Raw genomic sequence first — 6,505 nt, forward strand, 5'->3', positions numbered from 1 at the left:
AGTAAAGTAGGTGTAAAGAGAAGATTAGGAAGTTTCAGTTGTTCCATAGTCTGTCTACTCATAATGTTGATAGCAGCCCCTAAATCAATCAAAGTATTTGGAATTTCAACCCCATTGATATATGTTTTGATAATTGGACTACCGGGATCTACATATTTCTGCATAGTAATTTTTCCCATCATGATGTCTGCAATTTTCCCTACCAAGTGGATTCTTCTTGTGTCTCTAGGTTTCCTTCCTGGTCTTTTAAGACTCAACTCCTTTATTGTTTTTTCTAGAATAGGAATCTCTCTAATGGCTTGTAACAAGGAAATCTTGATACATACATTCTTCAATTCATCTAGAAAATCATAGTCAGGCAACAAGATTTGTTTTTCCAACCCTTTGTCAATTTGTAATGTTTCAGGAAAAGGAGGTGTGGATGAAGATGCAAGTTGCTCAACTATAGGAGTTGTGGGGGTTAGCTCTTTTCCTTTTTCTTTCTGAGTGTTTTGGTTTTGAAGAGATGCTTCAGGACCCTTATTGGCTTCGAGAGATTCTTCCTCAGAAATGCTTTGATTTTGGGCATCTATAGAAGGTTTATCTAAAACTCTACCAGATCTGAGTTGTACATAATTGAGAGGAACAATCATATAGGCAGGAAATTGTTGACCTTCTACCATGTAAGCATTTTGAGGGTTTTTATTATTGGGGTTTGGCAATGGCTGGGAAAGAAGTTGATTTGACTTCTGTTGGAACGGAAGCAAGAGTTGAGAATTTGGATTCTGTTGAGAAGGTTGTTGTTGTTGTGGAAATGGCAATGATAATTGTGGATTTTGATTTGGAACTTGTGGAGCTTGTTGATTTTGAAAAGATGGAGGACATTGATAAAATTGAGCAAATCTCCCATAAGGATTTTGCATACCTTGTACCCATGATTGAAAAGGATTTTGAGGTTGGGACCAAGGTTGTTGCCAAGGATTCCAATTTGGTGGGGGTTGAAAGTTCATAGAGTTGTTAAACCCTTGATTTTGTTGCCCTTGCCAAGGTCTCCTTGCAACAAAACAGAGAGACTCAATTGTATTTGGATCTTCTTGGAAGACAGCTTTGAGCCTAGGAATTGAAGGACAATCCTTGGTCTCATGATTCTCTGAACAAATCGCACATGTTTCTACAACTTTTGCATCCAAGGGACATTCCCTGAGAGCATGTTTGTTTCTACATTTTGGGCAAAAGATGGCTAAAGCTTCAGCTTCTGCTTTCTGCTTATTGTGGATCTTAAGAGTGTCTAGTTGCTCACTAAGACTCCCTAAGATATCAGTGTTGAATTCATCAAGCATATTGCCAATCTCGGCCCTACTTACTGATCCAGTTGTAGATTTATTTGCTCTGATGAGAGAAGGATCTCTAGGCCCTTTTCCAGTTTTAGATTTTCCTCTTGAGAGATGGACACATAGTTCTGCTATATCATGAAGTGGAAGTTGAGATATGTCTCCTTTTCCCATCATGTTCAAAATATCTATCCATTCATCTCTAATGGCTTTTAATAAAGGGCTTTCAAGGTTTCCTCATCTAAGTTACTCATTTTTGCTCTTTTCAGATTGTATTGGAATCTTTCAAGTAAATCCTCCAAGTTTTCATCTTCTCTTTGTACCATTTTAAATACTTCATCCTTGTGGTTGGTAGGCATACAATAATCCATGTATCTATCCAGAAATGTTTGTTTCATATCATTCCAAGTCCTAATGGATTGAGTGAGTAATCCCATGGACCATTTCAAAGCAGCTCCTTTCAATGTTGAAGGAAACAGTTTGAGTTTTTGAGAGTCTTCCAGATAATCATAGGTTTGACACACGACCTCAAACTCAAATAGAAATGTTTCAGGATCTTCATTTCTTAACCCATGAAAATTTGGGAGGACATATGGTGAAATATTTTTCATTGTTGCTCGAGAATCCTCATCGACTATAGGAAATCCAAATGAGTTATCTCCATCCCTATTTCCCCCATTGTTACCTCTACATCCTTCATTATTTCCTCCTCCTCCTTTACCTCTACCTCTACCAAATCTGTTAACTCCCTCTTCTGTCATGGTAGTTTTCTCAGAGATTTTAGAGTTCTCTGGTTCCTCTACTAATGGCGAACGAGGAGGAATTTCTCCCTCTTCTTCCTCAGATGATTCTACTTCTTCAATTACAATGTGTCTCCCTGTAGAATAAAAGAAAGGATCTTTTCCTAATTCAGATTCGATGGATGGTGAGGAAGAGTCTCCTAACTCAACTACTGCCTCTTGAATTCCAGGAATCCTAGGGCTAGGAGTGTAGGTTGGAGATGATGGAGGTATCTCTTGTCTATTCCTTGAGGTAGAAGGAGTTGTGAAAATCGAACTCTTGGCTCTAGCTAAAAACCTTCCCCTAGAATCTCTTGCTCTATGCATATCATTTTCATTTTTCTTCAAGTCAGGCTAATAATTCTCTTTTTGATCTTCCAGGTCACTCTAGGTGCAAGAAGAGAGCATACTCAAGAAACTATTAAACCAATAACTTTCTCTTTTCTGATCCTACAGATCACACTAGGTGCAAGAGGAGAGCATACTTTGAGAAATTATCAATTTTCCTTCCTTGATTTTTTTTTTTTCTTAAGAAATTGGCTACCTAGTTTCACTTCCCCGACAACGGCGCCAAAATGTTTGGTCAATTTAGTGTGTTCTAAATTTCTGATTAAAATGTCAATCCAGGATTCGTAAACTGACGAAGTGAAGTGTACTATATGTACAAGATAACCATTTTCTTAGTCTTTTGTCGTTTTTGAGTTTTTTTAGTTTGTTTTTGGATTTATCTTTTATGGATTCCCTAGTGTGTGATGGCGAAAATGAAAGTTAAGTATGGATGGTAATGGTGATCTCTACAGTGATTTTTCAAACTTAAAAGTGTTCAAAAAGAAAGCTCTAAAATAACTGTAATGAAATCAATTCTTAAGAGGAAGTAAATGTATCAAACAGTGAACTAATGACAATGGCCCAGTATCCTTACTGCTATATGAAAAAGAAAGTAAAAACTGAACTTAAAGCAATTCAAAGACTGAAAGCAAAGAAACTAATTCACACTACTTCAACTCTTCTGATCCTTTACCCTTCAACTCAATCTGCCTTATGGGAAGCAATCATGAACAAGTTAAGCAATATGATATCTAAATTGCAGGAAATTAAATTGCATAAAGGAAACTAATCACACTACTTCAACTCTTCTGATCCTTTACCCTTCAACTCAATCTGCCTTATGGGAAGCAATAATGAACAAGTTAAGCAATATGATATCTAAATTGCAAGAAAGCAAACTAAATCACACTACAATAAGTAATATTCTGATTCCTTACTAATAGAGTCACTTGACTATAGAAAGAAACCATAAACAAATGAGTAGTATGATGTCTAAGTAGCAGAAAAATAAATAAGCAAAACACAATTTGAAAAATGATAGTGTTGGAATTAAACTTCAGAAAATGAAAATTAGCAGGAAGGATAAGATGATCTCATATGTCAGTGGTTATCTAAAAAGATGAAAATTTGCCCAAGCTGCCTAAGAAAACCTGTAGAAAAGCACTGATCAGCTGACAGCTATAAGAAAACATAAATGAAAATGTAAACAGCAGTGAAATAAAAACATCAAAACAACATGTTATATACAAGCTAATAATTATGAAAGCAGAAACATAATAAAATCAAATGAGAACTATACAAGGCTTTAGTGCGCAGGGGCCCTCTGCCACCTCAGCCAATCAACGAATAGTCACAAAAACGAGCTCAGGAAAGTAGTCTTCTCATGTATTAAAGCAACAGCAAAACACGTAAAATAGAGTACAGTGGGGTGATAACAACAGTGAAAAATTACATCTTAAAAGCTTAACTTCACAGCGTTTATCAACACGTTATTTATAATGAAAAGTGTTGTAACTAACTCCTAAATCCTATGCTGTTAACTGCGTTGCCAGAGACACGTAGATCTCCTCAGCCCGAGATCTAGCGTAATGGTCATCATGTCCATTAAATCCTCGGAGTGGTAGCTGCTGGATTCAGGTTACGGGGTTGATCTCCAGGTGTGCCGATATCTCTGTGAGCTGAGGACTGTGCCACGTAAACCTTCACGTGCTCAAAACAGAGACGTGCCACCACTAAATTCCTTGGTTGGCTTTGCCTTTGACCCTTGTTGACCATGACCGTTTATGGATGATTTGGCTGATCTGAAGGGACACGTTCCATGTACACGTCACCTGTAGCTTGCCCATGTGGCTCGTTTCTTCATAGGACACCTGTAGCATAGCCTTTAACAAAATGGTTGCGGAAACCTGTGCTGGCTGTGGAAACTGACAAGTTTCCACAGCTGCCTAAACAAAAATCTAAACCAAACAACAGTCATAAGCATAGTTAGAAAACCATGTCAGAAGCTCTTTTTAGACTATAATGCAATGATTTAACAGCGTGGTGGATGAAGTAAGTGGAAAAAGAAGGCTGAGAGGGTGTATAGGAAGGTGCAGGTTTGAGGCTCAACATCACCTGTAAGACACTCCAGTTTATCCTTCCTCCATCATACAACCTTCTCTAGTCCCTCTCTCAATATTTCCTTCACTCATTCGCCATACTTTCCCAAACTGCCCTAATTTCTACATTCTTGTACAAAATTGTTTCCTTGACATTTGAACAAATCCAACCATCTCCTTCACTCCTGATCTTCATTTACAAGCTCCTGGGCCCCTTAACATATCTATCCATCCTTCATTTTCGCTTTCCCCTCGTTTTTCCACATTCAACCCTCTAAAAACCACTTTCGGCCTCTTCCTGTAGAACTTCCTTTAGAATTTCCTATAGATCCCCTGCAGCCTCCTGTAGAAGTTCATGCGAGCGATTTTTCGAAATCAGAGCGCAGTGGAAATATATATAAGGGTATCAGGACTCCTTAGTTCCTCTCCACACCTTCCCAACCTCCTACAAATGCCCACTACATTTCCTTTCGCCACTAAACCTCTGCAAAGTCACAAATAGTTAAAACACAAGAATAACAATTCTGCATAAAATAGCTCAAAAGTACAAAAAGATTATTTTTCCATATTCTCCTTTAGAAGTAGCTTGAATACATGCATTTAACCTTTTCAATAGTCAATGGCATCCATTTTAGTAGTTTCCATCTCTTTTCTTTCACAAGTAGGGTTAGTGGGTGAAACTAGGGTTTGCTAGGGTTTGCGTTTCCTTTCGGCTTTCATCTTCTTTCTGCAAGTAGACTAGCCTCTTTTGAGTTAGATTTCTTCCATCATAGTTAAAAGCTTCTTTTGAGAACTCATAGAAGTTGGCTTAAGCTCATAGCGAACTTGTGCCAACTGATCAAGTGACAGCCTGCAGTAAGAGCTAGTACTTGTGCATATAGCACCGTCGCTTCCAAGTTTGTTATGAACTACTGGGTTGATAAAAGTAAAGTAGGGAGTCCCAGGAGTTGCAACATCATTGCTGCAATACTGGAGCTCACCAATTCACATAACTCTCTTTTCACATAACAACATCTTAATCCAGGTGTTCAAAGATCTAATAAACTTACCTCGCGGTCCCTTGAGAAAACGTCACTCTCCCTTGTTGTAACCGATGGTTGTGTCCACCGTAAACTCAGTAATAAATCATCCTATTATTTAGTCTAGCCAGTGGTCCACAGCTCGTGTTATCTTATCCTCTGAGGCTTCTAGTCTGCACACTAGCTCCAGAGTTCACACTATTGGTTGGTTGAGCCTACACCTTCCTTGGCTATCGGCTAACCTCGTGATCCACTCATACAGCTCAGATAGAAAGGATGCAACGAAAATCTCATGGATTTCTGTATACACATAGTGCTCCAACCACTCTTTCTCAGATACTTGTAGGGTTCCGTTTTCCTGTGTCGCGAACTCGTGAATCTTCTTATCCAGCCACTATTCAATTTCCTTCTTTGTTGGGTTCCAGTGGCACGACATCAGGCATCCCTTATTCAGATCCCAGTCCCAGCAACAGAACCATTTGTTGGCTTAGTGGGGCCTAATCTAGGTTCGGAAGTGATTTAGCCAAGAAAATCCTAGTACTACTGGCCCTTTCGGCAACAGTCCGTGGAGCATGGACTGTGGTATCGCTCAAAGTAGTATGGGAGGGTGCTAGAACCAGGTTTTTGCACCTTGGGGATGTCTAATATGTGGTGATTGGTATGTGATCCAACCTTCGCTCTTATTGCGCTACGTGCACCTGCGGGCACCCCACGCCCTGTGATACTATCTTCGTGCAGTTCTAGTCGCAGCGCGACCCATGTTATTTACCCAAGTCTTCCTTAATTAGTCTCCATTAGCTAATTTCTTAGATTAAATTTACATACAAACATTCATACAAGTATTCATCCAGTGCGCGCAGTAAATAAATAGAGTAACAACAATGTATAACATCAAAATAAGGATTCAAGAATAGATGCATAGAATAGTCTTTTTTATTAACTTTTAGTTTCAAATACATACCCGACTCTGC

The sequence above is a fragment of the Pinus tabuliformis genome, chromosome 5_1 (genome assembly GCF_031772625.1).
Source record: "Pinus tabuliformis cultivar Carrire ecotype Pingquan chromosome 5_1, CPIR1, whole genome shotgun sequence".
NCBI lineage: Eukaryota > Viridiplantae > Streptophyta > Pinopsida > Pinales > Pinaceae > Pinus > Pinus tabuliformis.